Source organism: Suricata suricatta, chromosome 6, assembly GCF_006229205.1.
Source record: "Suricata suricatta isolate VVHF042 chromosome 6, meerkat_22Aug2017_6uvM2_HiC, whole genome shotgun sequence".
In the NCBI taxonomy this organism is placed as follows: domain Eukaryota; kingdom Metazoa; phylum Chordata; class Mammalia; order Carnivora; family Herpestidae; genus Suricata; species Suricata suricatta.
The window spans coordinates 31,113,659-31,133,407 of NC_043705.1; positions in this window are offsets into that span (position 1 = coordinate 31,113,659).

Sequence of the window (19,749 nt, forward strand, 5' to 3'; positions counted from 1 at the left end):
GCAGAGGCCAGAGAGGGTCTCGATGTAGCCCTGTGTTGAAGGGAAAACACCAGTTTCAGTGAAGTGAGAGCCAAGAAGTCTGACTGTTTCTGAGAAAATACCCCCAGCCCCCACCCTGCACCATACTTGACCCCTGTGTCCCGGCCTTACCAACAGTATCTGCCATTGTGACCATCAGATTAACTTTATGTCCGTCTCCAAATGTTCAGAACTCCCCCATCAACTCTTTTCCCCCAGAGAGCAACTCCCATGTTGTTTTGTGGATTTATTTTCTTTCTTTTCACTGTGACCTCTGGTCAGTCAGCAGAATCCCCTATATCCTTAGCCTTTTATCTGAAAATTCACCTTCTAACTAAAGCCTGGCTCTCCCCAAAGACGTTACTTCTATTTATTTTTCTCAAAAGGTAGCTATGGTTTCTCGTTAGCCCTAAGACTACTGGGACTAGAAAGAAGAAATTCTCTTCCTGTTCCTTGGTGCCACTTTCACATCACTCTATCTCCCTTTTGCTTAACAACATTCAGCTTGGAATCTCATGGCATGGAATTTTTCCACCTACTACCTCTCCTGTGGTGCCATCCACTGACCCCATGTCACTCATTCTCATTTCCTGAAGATCTTAACTGCTGATTCTTCATCATCCTCTCCGGTGTTATTCTAGTCATAATTCTGGGTAACATCAATGTCCAGACAGGTGCACCTTCCAACAGCCCCTCCATTCCCTGGCCTCCTCTCCTGTAGTTAGCCAGGACCCTACCCACCTCGGCCACTTAATCCCATCCCACATCAGCTACAGATTCATGTTTTCGATGCCTGCAGCTTCTCTGTTAGCCATTTTGAGCATCCAACGGTCTGGCTACCTCCTCCAATTTTTCCAGCTTACTCCCTCTAGGACCTTAACTTCAAAAATAACTTCACTTAAAATCCATTAGTCCTGCCATTTTTTCATCATCTCTACTACCCCCATGTCCTTACTTCCCTTATCCAGCTAAAAGCCCATGGCCAGTCACTAGTAATCATTCCATTTTATACACCTTTAACTCCATGACTTTCTCACACTTTAATAGATATACATCTAAAAATCCTACTATTCATAAATCCAAAACTTCGCCTAGACCCGCCCTGTAAACACATTGATTAAAGTGATAATAGAGGGGTGCCTGGCTGGCTCAGTCCGTGGTGCATTTGACTCTTGATCTTGGGCTTGTGAGTTTGAGTCCTGTGTTTTGTGCAGAGATTACTTAAAAATAAAATCTTTAAGATCACCTGGGTGGCTCAGTCAGTTAAGCATCCAACTTCAGCTCAGGTCATGATCTCATGGTTCGTGAGTTCGAGCCCCAGGTTCAGCTCTTTGCTGTCAGTGCAGAGCCCACTTCAGATTCCTCCCCCCTCCCCCACTCTGCCTCTACCCTGCTCACATGCATGCACACACACTCTATATATAAAATAAACATTAAATAAGTAAAATCTTAAAGTGATTGGAGAAAATATCACAGTATTTCTTCCTGTTCTCTTTCTATTTGTAATTGCAAATTTCAAATGGCCCTTAATGCTGCCTGCTGATCATACTCTGTTTTCCTAGTCCATTAGTCCTCTTACCCTCACCCATTTGCTGGTGACTACTTCCTACTCTTCGCTCTTTCTTTGCACCTTCAGCACATTCCCATGTGCTGCTTTTCAGTAGAGCATCTTCTTTACTCATTGATAAATGAAGCAATCAGAAGACTGTGTCCGCAGACTTGCACCACCTTGACCTTCTGACCTGTCTTTGTTCCCTTGTACCATACCTCATGTTCTGTGGTTACTAGACAAACTGTCCATGCTCCTTGCTGAGGCCTTGCTGAGTACTCCTATCCCCTCCCATGTCCTATCTTCAAAGAGATTGCTTTCTACCACTTCTGTATTATCAGTTTTCTTCTTTCTACAGGATCTTTCCCATCAGCATACAGGCATATTATTATTTCTTACATCTTAAAATAACCATTTATTGGCCTCATTTTTTCTTCTAGTTACTGCTCATTTCTCTCTTCTTTACCAAAACCAAAACAAACAACAGTAACAACAACAAAACCAAAAAACTTTCTTGAAAGAGTTTCCTCTACTTACCCCACCCAATTCCTTTCCCAACCTTTTTTCCCCTCAAAGTTTTAAATGGTTACATTTAGATATTAGCACTCATAGCTTTTGGCCATAAATTCAACTTATTTCCTTTGAAACCAGAGTTTTTCATATTAGAAATTAGTATCTGGCCTGAAGAGAAAGTCACAATGTCTCAGATTTATTTAATTTTAATTTTTATTCTATTAAAAAATCAAATCTATTCAAGAGTTGACAAATTACTCAAGTTAAAAATAAAATTTGACGTTTATCCATAATAGTGAATAAAAATCAATTTCAAGGTAATTTGAAAGTCACTTAAAAGTATTGAGGCAGGTCATCCTAAAGGAGAGAGAAATAATGATAGTTTATTCCCTTATTCAAAGTTTTTCAAATGCACTATCTTTCTGTTATTTCATTACATCCAAACCTTTTCCCTATTGCTGTTCCCTATTGCTAGTCACTGTTTCCCTTCCTGGATAAGTCGTCACCTTTCAGAGCCCAGTGTTTCCCAACCTTCCACACCACACCTGCAGTTTTGAGTTCTTCTTTTATCCTACAGTCTTCTTATGGTAGTCTGTAGCGTATTTATTGTAACAATTTAATTACCTATCTTACCTGTTAGGATCCAAGTTTTGTGAGGCTGGAATGGGCCTATTTCATTCAACATTGTATTTTCTTGATCCTAGAATAGGCCAAACACATAGAAGGTGCTTAATATATTTAGTAACTGAAGGACTATAGTTCCGATTGAGTGTTACATGAAATGAAACAATCTTTGGAAGAGAAGTCTCTCATTTTAACAGTTCTGTGAAAAAGAGCCAGCACAGATTATTTAGTGATCATGTTCTAAAACTTACTTGCTGGGCCCGTACAAAGGATTTAAGAGCTCTGTGACATGGACACCTTGTGAGATTAGAGGCCTAGTGATCACAGTGGTGGTGGTTGGAAATAGCCTCATCATGGTATAAATATGAGTAATACCAAGAACTAGTTTGCAAACATCAAAGCATCATACGAAGGTCTCGGAAAATGCTTGGAAAGCCATTGGTTTAGATAAAATAGGTAGTTCAGCAAAAAGCTCTCCCTAAGGAAGTATATTTTTCTATTTCAAGGCACAGAGTAAGCATCTATAACTACTTCAGAAGAGGGGAGGAATTTAAAATTATAATTTTCATTATTGCAAATTATGGGCAGAGAATAAAGTCTTCAGAGTTATGAAGAAACTGTCTCAGTATTTTCCCAGCAGCCACCATTACAGTGAATCAATCTCTATACTTTGATCTCATAGCAAGAAATTGTGAATTTAGAAGTTTTACTAACTTATTACATAAATATAGAGACCATCAATCTTGGCAATTCATACAATCTCTGCTTCAAATAGCATTATTTTTTTAAAAAATTTATTTATTTTGAGAGAGGGAGAGTAGGAGAGGGCGACAGAGAGAGACAGAGACAGGGAAGGAGAGAATCCCAAGTAGGCTCTGTGCTGTATACACAGAACCCAATGCAGGGCTTTATCTCACAAACGATGAGATCATGACCTAAGTCAAAATCAAAAGCCCAATTCTTAACCAACTGAGCCATACAGGTGCCCGCAAGTAACATTATTTAAAAGGAATCCAAGCTGAAAAATATTTTCATAATCAGTTGTCACATTAGATAAGGGTTTAAAAAAATTTTTTAATGTTTATTTTTGAGAGAAAGAGCATGAGCAGGGGAGGGACAGAGAGACAGACAGACAGACAGACAGACAGACTCCAAAGCAGGCTCCAGGCTCTGAGTTGTCAGCACAGAACCCAAGATGGGGCTCAAACTCATGAGCTGTGAGATCATGACCTAAGCCAAAGTCAGAGGCTTAACTGACTGAGCTACCCAGGTGCTCCCAGATCAGGTTTTTATTGTATCACTTCATTGAATCTGCTCTACCAATGTCAAAAGGGACCTTCATCTTTCCATCTCAAGTTGTATTTTACTAAGCTTTCAGGAATATTTCCTTCCTCCTTCTTGAAACATTTTCTCCACGTGACTTTCGGGGCACATTCTCTCCTGGATTTTCTCCTACCATACTGGCTACTCCCCCTGAGTCTCCTTTGCTGGCTTCTCCTCACTTTCTGGACCTCTAAATGTTGAAGTGCCCTAGGACTGGCCAATCTTCCCTGCCTTCACTAATTCCCTAGATGATCTCATCCAGTTTCATTGCTTTAATTACAGTTTTCCTAATCTTTACTCTAAAATTCATATTTCTAGATGTGACATCTCCCCTATCTCCTATGGGCCAAATATTCAATTGCCCAATCAAGATGACTTATAACTTTAACATGCCTTTCAAATTTGACATATACAGAATTCTTGATTTTCCATCCCCAAAGTAACCCTGACTTCCCCACATCAATAGATGGCACCAGCAATCACCAAGAGGCCCCAAACACACTGAGGGCCATTCTTTATTATTCAACATTCCACATCCAAATCCAGCATCAAACCATGTCAAAAAATATGGTTCAAATCCAACTCATTTTTACTAACTCCAGCACTGTCATCTTAATTCAAACTACCATCATCTTCTGACTATTTTACTGCAATGGCAGTGAACTGGTCTCCCTTCTTCCACCCACACAACAATCAGACTTCTCTTTTTATCACATAAATCAATTATCCATTCAAAACCCTCTGTTGCTTTCTCACCATACCCTTTCTTCTTTATAACACTTGCCATGTCTCATAATATTATGTATCAATTTGTAGATGCCCTAAACATAGGGACTGAGTATTATTCATGCTATGTACCAGAGCCTAGAAGAGTACTTGACATTTAATAGATCAATAGATATTTGCTGAATAAATAAATGAATCATTAACTATTTAAAAACCTTTGGTATCTGGTAAAAGAGAGATTAAAAATGGTTTTCTGATGATACCTGTCTTTGTAGCTAAATCCTAGGGTCAGACTTAGAGCTCAATGTACCAAATTTTTTCTCACATGTTTATAACAAAGAATTACAACTTTTCATCCTTGATTATCTTTCCTTAAGCAGCATGAGCCCTATGATATACTATTTTCCAGGAGTAGGTAACTTATAAACTATCCTTATAAGTACAATAAAAAGATGAAGATACGTATGCAACATACATGGGTCTCTATCTGTCGGCATCACTTTTTGCAGTGAGTTAGGATGATGGAGAGTTTAAAAAAATCTATCCTGTGATTCCTCCAGAAATTCCCCTCCTGCAATACACAATTTATATTTTTATATGGGAAGGAAAGATAAACAAAACATAAACCTAAATCATGATCATTTATTTATTCTCTCCACTAATACTGTGTGAACTCCTACAGCGCTCCAGGAGTTACACTAAGCACCGGCGAAACAGTAGATAACAAGGTGGATAGATAGGGTCTGCTGTCACAGAAGTTACACTAGAGTGAACAAGGAAACATGTATAAAACAGTTAAAAATTGTGATGAGTGATTTTAAGGAAGTAAACATGCTGTGCTAGAAAAAAGAGGGGGTCCAACAACAAATATTCAAGGACACTCAGAACTAGAATAACATTTACAGTAGTGTATTGCTGAAACATAGTTTTTCTCTCTAAAAAACCTCCATTATCAGAAATAGCCATATCGAGACTAATGCATTGGTGGAACGAGTCCATTCTTAACCACCCTGGCCTAATTATTTACATAAGCTCAGCAAGAATAAAGATTGTTCATGAGGATGATATATAAAACTGGGGATCAGCCCCTATTAAAGTTTTCAGGTATCTCTCTGGAGTTAAGCGGACCGACCCAGAAGAACCCTTAACCTGGTGAGGTGACCCAGATCCAGTCGATCAGCTTAAACTGATCTTGACTCTGCAGATCTCCAGCCCTGCTCCAGCCACACCCCGGAAGCTGGCTGGTCTAGCACGGCAGAAGCCTGAGGAATCACCGGTCCAATAAGATAAACTGTCCTGTCTCTTTGCCATCCGGACTGGCAAATGTTGCCCCAGGAAGCTGGGGAAACAGCAGAAAGTTCCTGATTACGCTAACCTTCCTCTTGTGGATGAGATGTTCTGTTGGTATTAATTGCTTCTAATCTGGACATGGGATTTCAACATGGCAGGAGGTAAGGGGAGCCTACACCTCTACTGCCAGACTCTAATGGGGAGATCTCAAATGGCCGCTAGATGGCCCACCAATTTGGCTAAGGTTAGTAATGTAGTAAGAATTATGAAGGCGTATTGCACTTATACACCCAAGGATCTTGACAAATGAGGAAACAAATTGGCTGTCATTCTTACTTTTGTAAACCAGACAGCACCAGATATTAGAAACCCTAAAAGAGACCCTTACCAAATTAACCATCAAGACAGGCGGAAATTGGGTAAACTCTCCTTCCCTTACACCAAGGAGGGCTATGCCAGGCTTTAGGGGTACAATGGTAACTCAGCTGACCCAGGATTGGGTCAGTTACAAGACAGAGGAGGGAATGTAAGAACACAAGTCTGAACCTAGCAGACGCCATGACAGGCTTTAAGTTTCCCCTCTAAACTAGGTCTAAAAGGTCAGTCTCTCCAGAACTATTAGGTTACACATTGCCCGAGGCAAGAGAGACCACCCTTTGTAATACCCTTAACATTCCTAAGGGCGGGCCTAAGGCTAGTTACACCCTACTGAGGGTCCTGGGTCTACTCTGTGATTGGTTAACACTCTAAATGTTGTAATTGGATAAACCTGCTGTCAATAATAATAATTGGATCACTGTACTTATGTCACAATTTCCTGTAACTCCCCCTTCCCAAACTCATAAAAGTCCTACCCCACCTTTGTTTGGGGCTCGCTCGCTCTCAGCATGGATCTACCACGCCGGTGTAAAGTCTGTGAGCCAGAGTTTAGACCCCGGCGAGCCTAAGCCCGTAATAAAGCCCTTTGCTTTTGCAAAAAAAAAAAAAAAAGAGGGCGACCATGGTAGGCAGAATATGTCCCTCCAAAAGATATCCCCATTCTAGTCCCCAAAATTTTAAATATGTTTTACCTAACAAGTGAGAATTAATATTGTTAATCAGCTGATCTTGATATCAGGAGATGATCCTGGATTATCTAGGTGGACCCAACATTATCACAAGAGTGGAAAAGAGGCAGGACAGAGGATGTCAAAGTCGGATTTTAAGATGCTGCACAGATGACTTTGAGGATGGAAGAAAGGACCACAAGCCCAGACAGACAGGCAGCCTCGAAAATCTGGAAAAAGCAAGGGAATGCGTTCTTCCCTACCATCTCCAGAAGGAAAGCATTCCTGCTAATACCTTGATTTTAGTCCAGTGAGACCCATCTTGAACTTCTGACCCTCAGAAATCTAGGATAATAGATCTGTGTTTAAAGCCATGGCATTTGTGGTAATTTGTTACAGCAGCACATACAGAAAATAACACAGGGACTTTAGGTAGGAGATTCAAAGAAAGCTTCTCTAAAAAGATGTTATTAATCTGAAAGTGGAAGGGTTAAAATTAGCATGTAATGTAAAGAGCTAGCTACAATGCATACCAGGCAGAAAAAACAGCAAGCTGGAAGTCTCCAAGATTGAAAAGAGATTGCTAAATTCTTGACACTGATGAAAGGTCAGAGTAATTCAAGTGTAATAGTGGAGGGAGAAATTGGTTAATAAGAGATTAGAAATTAGGTAAAATTAGTTTATTTAGGGCGTTATAGGCTATATTTAGCAAGTTAGAGTGTGCTCTCAGTGTAATGGTAAGACCTTGAATGGTTTTAAATATAAGTATGAAATGATTTGTCTTGTGGTTTTTTATTGTAGTGTAACATAATTTGTACATAGAAATCATAGTGTATAGCTCAATAGATTTTTATAGAGCGAACACGTCTGTAACCACCACCCAGATCAAGAAATAGAATATTACCAATACCCCTGAAGCCTCCTTAGAGTTCCTGCTAGTCTTTATCTCCACCAAATGGAATTGCTATTTTGACTTTTATCATCTTAGAGTAGTTTTTCCAGTTATTGAGCTTTATATAAGTAGAATCATACAAAATGTTTTGTTTGGCTTCTGATTTTTTTTTTCTGCTGGACATTACATTATGTCTAGGACATTTAGACATACTGTTGCTATAGTAGTAGTTTAAAAAAATGTCAATGGGGATGCCTGGGTGGCTCAGTCGGTTGCGGGTCCGACTTTGGCTCAGATCATGATCTCACGTTTCATGGGTTCGAGCCGTGCCTCAGACTCTGTGCTGACAGCTAACTTAGCCTGGAGCCTGTTTCATATTCTGTGCCTCCCTCTCTCTCTGACTCTCCCGTCCTCTCTCTCTCTCTCAAAAATAAATAAAACATTAAAAAAATTTTTTAAATGTCAGTGCTGTATATATTTTTGTATTTGGTAATAATAATATATTTTCCATTATACTGTTGAGGTACGTTTGGAATGCTTCCAGGTTTGAGCTATGATGAACATTCGTGTACATGTATTTTTGTATGCACAGATAAGGCTTTCTATTGAGTATATACCTAAAGAGTATAATTACTGAGTTGGAGGGTATACATATATGGTATTTTACCAAGTGCTGCCAGTTTTCCAGAGTGATTGTACCAAGTCACACTCTACCAGAATGTGTAATAGTTGAAGTTGTCCCATCTTTTCCAACATTTGAAAATGTCCTGTCTTATTATTATTTAATCAAGTCATTCTCTTGGGTGGGTAAAGGCATTTTACTGTGGTTTAAAATTTAATTTCTTTGATAATTAATGATGTCGAAAACCTTTTTGTATGCTAACTGGCTATTAGGGTTTTTTTCTTTTATTAAGTGCTTGTTTGCTAACTTACTACTTAGGGATTTTTAAAGATAATTCTGTCTTCCACGGGGAGGTTATAGTTACATAGGCATTTTAAAGCATTTGTTTACATCTTGGTACAAGGTGAATCAAATTTGGTATATGCATAGCAAATATATATTTCTCAGGTACAGAGAGCTTGCTACAAAAACACAGGCATTCAATACACCACCAAAGTGCACTGTATCTCTAAGATTAATCATGAAATTATGGGTCAAATCATTCTGAAAAGCATCGATCTATCTTGTTAAGACCTCTTACTCTTGGCCCCTGAAATAACCCCAAATTTAAGAGTTTTATACTCTTTCAGGAGTTGAATTTATTAATGAAACGGTGTCCTTTAAAAATTAGCTTTACAGAAATGTAATGACTGAAGGAGAGAAATTGCAATGCCACATAAAATTTAGTTTAATGGCCTCCAGAAAAAATTAATTTTGCTAGTTTGAAACTGAATTAGATGAATTCTGAGACATAAATATACAAAGGAGAAAGGACATGTCCAATTAATGGGATTTCTGGCTGCCTGCCCAAGGAGATTCTGCAAAATCTTACAATACTAGGTAAAACACCCCTCTGGAGCATGTAGTGTGTTTGTCGAGAATATGGGGGGCTCTGCCCAACTGTAAGTTAACTTTGTGCCGCGTGCTTTATTGATCTGCTCCGCGTTCTGGCAAGCTTTCTCTCATTGTCTCCCCCACCCCACTCCCGGAGTACCTTGCTTTGATTGTTCTGTATTAAAGATGACTCAGCCAGACTCTTAGTGTTCCTTTCATCATCTTTCCCTACCCCCAACCTCCTATTTTCTTTCCTAGAGTAGCAAAGCCACTCTGCTTGAGCCTTTTTGTTTGTTTGTTTGTTTGTTTGTTTGGGGGTTTTTTGGGCTGATGTTCCAGCATACTGAGTTATTGGTCCTGAAAAGTCAACTGCTTCTTTACTCTTTGGAACTTTCACAGGTTACATTCCTCTCTGAACTAGGTTACCCCCTGGCCCTCTTAATTCTCTGAAGCTAGTGACCCCAAATATATAGTTCCTGGGGATGGGGCTGCTTTTCATCCCTGCCCCCTCCTGAGCAACCACTGCAATCCCCTCTGTAGGCTTAAGCAAGGAGACACAAGAGAAACCACAGATCCAAGGGTGACAGGGCGGGCACTCTGCCAAGTTCTGTGTGCTCCTGTCTTTCCACCACACCTCCCTCAGCATATTTGAGGAGCCTAGTAAATTAATGTCTCCAGGGCAAGGGGAGAGGGGTGGGGGTAGGGAAAAGGAAAGAGGGAGTGTCTTAGGGGTGAAAAATGCAGTAAATTCGCCCTCTGCTGGTTAAAGTTCCAAATTACCGCCTCCAAAACAAAGTGGGAAAGAGCAAGAAATCGGTTTAACATGGATAAATTATAACTAAAACTATGCTTAATTTAACTTAGTTGTTAATATAAAATAGGTACTTGTTCCTATTTGGCTGTATCTACTGCCCCGGGACTGGGATTTAAATAGACTCCGATTCTAAGCCCTTGTCCCAGTTAATATGTTATGCTGTTCTGAATCCATTTTCATTTGCCCTTGAGTTTTTGCCATTCTGAGACACAAATTAAAACCCGCAAACATGATCTCTATGTCTAAATTTGTTGCTAAGCAACTGGAAAAATAACCCTAAACCGTTACTTCTTGGGCACACTTGTGCTTCATTCCAACCAGTCTCTTTGCCTAAAACCGTCATTTCATGGGAACAAAGGCCGCTGCTTTTTGTGTTTTCGAGAATAATTAATTGGAAAACAATGGAGAAAAAGTGATCTAGCCTTCTGCTAGTTTCTTAAGAAAACTGACCGGCAGCTTTGTGTAAGACAAGGTATTGGTCGCCATAGCTCAGACCTTTGTACCGCCTTTGCTGTCGTATGCATTTTGTTGGAATAAACCAACATACCAAGGTTGGATAATCTAATGTCTGTCACACACGAACACAACAATTACAAACATGCACTTAGAATCTGGGAGTAGAGAGAGAGAAAAGTCAGCATTTTACAATAGGGGATATTATTTAATATCAGCTGGTTCCTTGCCAGCCTAAATATCCAAAATCAAGGAGTTCTTACCCCTTCATATCTGGCAATAGTAAGTTAGTCAGTCACACGGCCCTTGGAACCAGTGGGGATTGGCCAGTTCCTTTGTCAGGTGAAAACCTCTGCAGCAAGTCATGAGACTAAACTGGGAGGTGTCGCTGTCCGCGTCTAGGGTGCTGAACTCTAGGCGTGGCCAAAGAGGTTTCCTTTTCATGACAACTTCCGGTAGGGCGGGGTTGGGGTCCTCCTCCAAAAAGTGGATCCATCTGCCACCTGGTGGTTGAAAAGGAAATGCTTTTGATAAAGTTCACAGAGGATTGGATTGAGACCCTAAACTCTGAAAAAACAAATTGGAAAAGTTTGGGATCTTAGACCTCAGGAGGAGGATTTTGGGAGATCTGCCTATTCTTAAAAACCTATAAAGATACACAGGAGAATTTAGAATTGAATTTCCAGAATTATCTTTCACTTCTGTTCAAGAAAATATTCTACAAATACATTGGTTTTCCCAAGCATTTCTTTCAACACACCTTTGTTATCATATGGGTATTTGAGAAATATTTTTCTATACAGGAATTTGGAAATATTCATTAGAATGCTAAGAGAAATGCTCTATCTTATGATCCACATACATTCAAGAAATCATAGCTGAGAGTATTGCTTTGATTGCAGCTTCTGGGAGGAAAAAAAGTATAATTATATTTAGATATGATAAGAGGTAATAGGAAATCTATGAGTAGAACTTGGGTTTTTTCCCATTTTCTTCCTGTACTAGTACATAAACTATCAGAGGGCTGAAAATAATAGGATTTTTTGGATATGCTTATTTTTACTCTGCATTTTACACTGTTTGACCGTGTGTACTTTTATACAGTGATGAATAAGTCACTATGAATTAATTACATTCAACCTCAGATGGGTAGCCTCTTATGTTTCTAAGTAAATATAGATTCTTTGACAGGTAACAAGAAAAAAAAGAGAGGTAATGAAATGTCTAATTCAAATGTTATTTTTAAAAAATACTGTCAAAAGTAGATACATATTTTTAGAAGCTATGAAGTCAAAATTTCAACTAACCATCAAATTTCTATGTTTTGAGGCGCTTGTGTGGCTCAGTTGATTAAGCGTCTGGCTTCGGCTCAGGTCATAATCTCGCAGTTCATGGGCTTGAGCCTTGCATCGGGCTCTGTGCTGAAGCTCAGAGCCTGGAGCCTGCTTCAGATTCTATATCCCACTCTCTCTCCGACCCTCCCCTGCTCAAGCTGTCTCTCTGTCTCTCAAAAATTAAAAAAACGTTAAAAAAATTAAAAATATTTCTATGTCTCTACTGGTAACATCTCTTTCCTAATTAGCTTAATAGCATCCTTTCCATCTTTTGAAACAAGTGACGGTTATATAATCAAAGCCTTACTGTATGTTCAGATGTATGGTTTACCATGTAAAATCAATTCTCTCAAGTTGAGAGTAAAATAAATTGTTTTCTCAAAAGAAAAAACCTCAATCTCAGGTAAAAAGGCCTATCCAGGAAGTATACTTGGCTTTTTCAGCCAATCCAACTAATAGTTAGTAGTCTAATAGGTATTTTCTCATTTGTTCTCCTATGGGTCTTAACACAGAAAATAAGTTATCATTTCTGTTTTAAGGCATAACACATTTTCAGAATATTAATTAAAAAAAATTTAAGTACTGTATTTTGGGTTGTTACATGAATTGTCTTCAATTATAAAAGGGAGAAATTGGTCAGAATTTAATGAGGAGACAAATTATCACTCTAGCTTAGGCTCCATTTGATTAAATTGGGAAGTTTACTAAACACTTGTCAGATTTCATGGGAAGGCACCTGTAAACTGTGCTACCAGAGTCAACATGAAAAATCATGAATAAGGGCATGAAAGCTATCTGTTTAAAAGAAGAATGTAATATAAATCTGGCCTGTAAATGGTATTGGTTTATATTATGTCTTCTTACATTACTGTGAAAGGCTGAAACATTAGATGCACATGCACATGGTGAACAATAAGAGGCATTGTCATTCAAAACCACGGACGGGAGATCAAGAGCAGCTGCAACAAACGGAGCTGCCTAAGAAGACTTCTGGACCCCCCAAAGCCACCTGTTTCTTTCAGAATGAATAAGAAACCGAAGATGCATGAAAAAAAAAACAAAGAAAAGAATTCTAAACTGGTAGGAAAGTCTGAAACAGCAGATGTGACCTCAGTGTTTCAAAATACATTGGCTCCTAAAAATAGATGTTTTCCCCCCAGATTAAGGACTATATATGAAAGAAAATTAGAGGACACTTGAAAAGGCAATATAACTAACAATAAGTATAATAAATATTACAACTCTAAGACAACTTGAAGTTTGGATACAATAATAGAAAAAATAGATGGAGAGATTCTCTGGTATTCTAGTTAGGTAGGGTATTTTTTCTGAAAGAGGTTGAAAATAGTGACAAAATTCTCAGCAGAACAGTTTCAGAAGCATTTACAAGTATGGTGTAGAGGTAAATAAACACAAGTGACACATTTTGCATAAATATTAGGACAGATTTTAACCTAAACTAATTTTATAAACATAAAATATAGTCATATAGGGCAGAACATGAGTAAAAAGAATTCGTTTTCCAATATGAGTCTAATGACATTTCCCTGGCTTCCCTGAGTAGATTTTCAAACAAACACAAATGGCACTCATCTAACAGTGTAATTCCAAATTCCAAAAAGCCTTTGTGTATATATATTTTAAAAGACTTTTTTTAGATTGGTTCACAGGAAAACTGAGACCAAAATACAGAGATTTTCCATATATTCCCTGCCCACACAGCTATTCAGCTTCCCTGAGCATTATAAGCAGAGTAGTGCATTTGTTACAATAGATGAACCAACAAGTGATACATCATTATCTCCCAAAGTTCCTAGTTTACATTAAGTTCACTCTTGGTGTTGTACTTTCTATGGATTTTGACAAATGTATGATGACCAATATTTACCATTATAGTATCACATGAAGCGTTTTACTACCCTAAAAGTCTTCTGTGGCTTTCCCACTAAGATTGGGAACAAGGCAAAGATGTTCCATCTCACTACTGCTTTTAAACATTGCAATGGAAAAGGAAACAAAAGGTATACTGACTGGGAAGAAAATTTAAAAAATCTGTTTGCAGATTATGTGATCATGTTTATAGAAAATATGAAAGGCTCAATTAAAAAAAACTCCTGAAACTAATAAGCATTCATAACAATGTTGCAGAATATGATGTTCATATTCAAAAGTCAGTCATTTTCCTATATGCTAGTAATGAACAAGTGGAACTTAAAATTGAAAACACAATACCACCTACATTAGCTCCTCTGGAAAATGGAACATTTCGGTATAAGTCTAACAAAGTATGTACAAGATCTTTATGAGAAAAACTATAAAACTCTGATGAAAGAAATCAAAGAACTAAATAAATGGAAAGATATTCCATGTTCATGGATAGGAAGACTCAATATCGTCATGATGTCCGTTCTTCCCAATTTGATGTATAGTCAATCTAATCCCAATAGAAACCACAGAAAGATATTCTGTGGATATTGACAAACTGACTCTAAGTTTATATGGAGAGGTAAAAGACCCAGAAGACTCAACACAATACTGAAAAAGAACAAAGTCAGAGGATTGACACTGTCTAACTTCAAGACTTATGAAGCTACAGTAATCAAGCCATCATGGTACTGACAAAATAATAGGCAAATAGAATAGAGAGCCCAGAAATAAACCACATAAAAATAGTCAACTGATCTTTGACAAAGGAGCAAAGGCAATGCAGTTGAAAAAACATAACCTTTAAAACAGAATGCTGTAGGGGCACCTGGGTGGCTCAGTCGCTTAAGCCGCTTCAGCTCAGGGCATGATCTCATGGTTCGTGGGTTCAAGCCCCACATCGGGCTCTGGGCTGACAGCTCAGAGCCTGGAGCCTGTTTCAAATTCTGTGTCTCCCTTTCTTTCTGACCCTCCCCTGATCGTGCTGTCTCTCTCTCTCTCTCTCTCTCTCAAAAAAAAAATTAATTAAAATTCTAAAAAATGGGAAAAAATTTTTAAAAAGTGCTGTAATAGCTAGACATTCACAAGCAAAAAAATAATTCTAGACGTAGACCTTCTACTCTTCAAAAATTATGTCAAAAAAGGAAAAAGGAGATCTTGGTTCCTTCCAAGCTCTGGCAATTACGGATAAAGCTGTTCTAAACATCTGTGTTCAGAGCTTTGGATGGACATAAGTTTTCATCTCTTTTGGGTAAATAACAAAGAGAGTGACTGCTGGGTCTTATAGTAAAATGCAAACACAAAACTATATAACTCCAAAAAAATAATATAGGAGAAAATCTAGATGACCTTGGGTGTGAAGACAAATTTTTAGGTACAAACAAAAAGGCATGATCCATGAAAAAAATAATTGTTTAGCTTAATTAACTTCATTAAAGTTAAAAAATTCTCATCTGCAAACAATAATTTCAAGAGGACAGAAACACAAGTCACAAGTTGAAGGAAAATATTTGCAAGAGACATATCTGATAAATGAGCAAGGTTCATAAATATTTAAAATCTACAAAAAAAATTCTTAAAACTTAATAATAAGAAAACAAATAAACCAACTAAAACCTGAGTCAAAGACCTTAACAGACACTTCACCTAACAGGACTTAAAGATGTCAAGTAAAAATGTTTCATATCATAGGTCATCGGGAATATACACATTAAAATGAGATACTACTACATACCTATTAGAATGACCAAAATTCCCAACACTGAAAACACCAAATGATGGTGAGTACATGGAAAAACAGGGGCTTTCGTTCATTGTTTGTGGGAATGCAAAATAGTGCAACCACTTTGAAAGGTAGTTTGGCAGTCTCTTACAAAACTAAACATACTCTTAACATACAATCCAGCAATCATGTTCCTTGGTATATACCCAAAGGAGTTGAAAACATGTCCACACAAAAACCTGAACACAGATGTTTAGAGGCAGCTTTCTTCATCATTGTCCGAACTGAGAAGCAACCAAAGACATAACTAAAAGACATCTTGGTTTCTTCCAATCTCTGGCAACTATGAATGAAGCTGTTCTAAACATGTGTGCAGAGCTTTTCATGGACCTAAGTTTTCATCTCTTTTGGATAAATAACAAGGAGAGCGACTGCTGGATCTTATTATTATTATAAGTGTCACATATTTTAAAATTGAGGTAATAAGTAAATATATTGATAGTGTTGGGAAGCAAATATTCTCACTTTGGTACAAGGCTGGTACAAATGTGAATTGGGGGTGGAGAGAAAGAAACCTGCGTTGATGAATTGAAAGTATAAGTACTATGATTACATATACATATAAGTATTTGTGTATTTATATGCACACACGTAAAAAATATAAGTACAAGTGTGTAGTAATTCAGGCAAGTATCACCCATGGATGTTGGAAAACACTATTTGTTTTGGAAACAACATATTCACAGTTTTGAGGCATCTCTCCACAGATAGCCAATTAACTATGAAAAGACTTAAGGGGCGCCTGGTGGCTCAATCAGTTAAGCATCCAACTCTTGATTTTGGCTCAAGTCATGATCTCAGGGCTCATCACTTTGAGCCCAACATGAGGCTCTGTGCTGACAGTGCGGAGGCCACTTGGGATTCTCTCTTTCCTCCCTCCCACTTTTCCTCCTGCAATCTCTCTTTCTCTCAAAATAAACATATTTAAAAGAGAAAACTGAGAAATTTGATATATACTATTTTATTACCAAATTATCACTCAAATAGGGGGAAATAACATTATATGCCTCCTGGTGTCATGCACTGAAAATGATTCAACATTACTTCTGTGGTATCGATGTAAAAATACTTCATCTGAATCTAATCATGAAGACACGATAAAAATTCCAAATTGAAGAATATGCGGTAAAATGATTTTTTTAATGGAAATGTCTTTAAAAATCAGTTAAAATTAAACTGTTGCAGTTTAAAATTTTTTAATGTTTATTTTTGAGTTGGGAGAGAGGCAGAGGGAGAATGAGACCCAGAATCTGAAGCAGGCTCCCGGTTCTGAGCTGTCAGCACAGGGCCCGACCCATGAACCATGAGATCATGACCTAAGCTGAAGCTGGACGCTTAACCATCTGAGCCACCCAGGTGTCCCAGCTGTCACAGTTTAAAGGAAACTGGAAAAGCATGACAACTAAATGCAATGTGCAATCCTTGATTGTATTCTGGATTTTTAAAAACAACCACAAAAGGGGGCGCCTGGCTGGCTCAGTCAGTTAAGCGTCCGATTTAGGCTCAGGTCATGATCTCACAGTTTGTGGGTTCGAGCCCCGCATCAGGCTCCATGCTGACAGCTCAGAGCCTGGAGCCTGCTTCGGGTTCTGTGTCTTCCTCTTTCTCTGCCCCTCTCCTACTTGTACTCTATCTCTCAAAAATAAACATTTAAAAATTATGTTAAAAATTAAAAAGAAACTAAAAAACAGCCACAAAAGGCATTATTGAAACAACTGGGGAAGTCGGAATGTGGGATATATATTAGGTAACAGCAATGTATGGTGTTAAATTTCCCACGTGTGATGATTGTAGTGGAAGTTATGTGGAAGAATGCCCCTGTTTGTAAGAGGTACATGTTGAGATATTTCAGGTGGATGTCATAATGTCTGCAACTAATTCATGATGAAATTAAATGTTTATGTATTGTATCTGTCAGTGCTTGTCCCATAAAAGAGTGCAACCAAACACCGCAAAACTCAGTAGCTCAAAACCACATTAATTCCTACTGTGCATCTGGGGGTCACTGGATTTAGGCTGGGATTAGCTGTGCTTGACTTCAGGAGGCAGGTTGTGGCCAGTGCTGTTCCATCCTCATCCTTGGATCGGTGGGCTATCCAGAGAATGTTTTTTATCAAGATGGCAGAAGAGCAAGAGGGCAAGCCCAAATATGGTACCACTTTTCAAGCCACAACTTCGTTTACTCTGTGTAGTAGTTTCTAGGACTGCCATAACAAAGTGCCAACATTACACAAGGCTGTGTAATGTGATGGATCAAAATTAAATGGAAGCACACCATAGTCATGTCTGAATACAGACAGAAAATAACATTGTCCAGTCCACAAAAAGGATCAAATATCCCTCTGTGCTGACGAATATGATTTACCAGTCACAACTTGTTTGCCAACCACAGATTTACCTTCTCCTTTCTGCTCACCTTCTAGATAAGAATTATTAATACACCCAACCATAGCATCAACTCCATTTCTGACAGCATCCCGTCCAGAGCAAAGTCCTGATTAATACTACCCCAAATCACCTTGCACAAGACTAAGTACTCTAAGTCCTTTCTGACACCCTCTTACTGAGATGTCCCATGATTCTCTGTGGGGTGCAGCCTCCCTTGTTGCAGTCAGAAAATACAACTCTGTTCAACTGCAGGTGTGTTCCTGATGCTCTGTGGCCAAAGGGCATTGACAATACTCTAGAATTCTATACAGCAATGGAAATGGGTGAACGAGAACTAAACACAACAGCATCAGTCTGACATGGAGCTAAATAAGGAAGGAAAGAAACTAGATTCAAAAGATTACTCACTGCAAATGTTACGGTTTTTAGCATAATGAAACTATTAACTTCTGTACACTTTATTGTATATACTTTTATATACAGTTTTTTAAGGCAAAATTAAACTGTTTAGGGATGCACACTTAGGCCAGATGTTAATTTAGGTAATGGAGATTGGGGCATCCATTAATGCCTTCCTGTCAGGATGTCAAGAACATTATATACACTTTTATTCATTTTTTTGCATTTGGAAAATATGGTTTAGATTTCTTGTAAGTGGCAGTAACTCTATAGCACCTAGCATATAAAATGCTGAGCACAAATGGGAATCACCAAATGCTTTTGATAATGAACATGAGATGCGAGTGTCAAAAGACAGGGTCTAGTTCCTCCTGCCAGGAATAGCTATATGAACTGGACAAATACTTTCATCATTTGGGCTTTAGTTTCTTAATCTTTTAAAAAGTGAGGGGAGTATTGGACCCTATCTTTTTTGAGGTGGTTCATCATTCTTAAACATTCTAAGATCCAATGATTGTAAAATAAACTGAACAGTATCTCCCCAATTTGTATCAGGTCATTTTCAATATATTTAAGTAGTCTGTTATTTCCTTTCCTTTCTGATCCAAAGCCAAATATCTTCATTTCATTTATCCATTATGTTATTTGGGAAACTGATTAAGAGCAGAGACTCTGAAGTCAGATGAAATTAAATTGAACTCCTTCTCTAATACTTATGAGGCAGGAGGTCTTGGGAGAGTGACATACCTTCTTCAGTCTGTTTCTTTGTCTTAAAAAAAAACACAATGTGTATTTAATAGAGCTGTTGCAAGGATTAAATAATGCTGTAAACCGCTTAATAAAGTCCCAGCACTATATAGAAACCATACCCAGTAAATATTACTGTCATCATAGTCCTAAATGCCAACCCAACTGCTTCCTGAAGGTGAGGGTTCTAGGAAAGGAATGGATTTGTGCATATCAAGAGCCTCATTGGCCAGTTCTCCTATCAGTGTATCTACTGGACACCAGATTCCTAAAAGAAAAACCTCTGTCTGTCCCCATTCTGTTCCATGCTGATCAGTTTCTCCAAGCCGTTGTCCCTTCCCACTTTCCATTTGGCTCCAGAAGACACTGCAGAATCTTTTGAACTCCCCCGCCCCTTTTTTTTGGTGCAAAAAAAGGTGATTTCATTAAAGC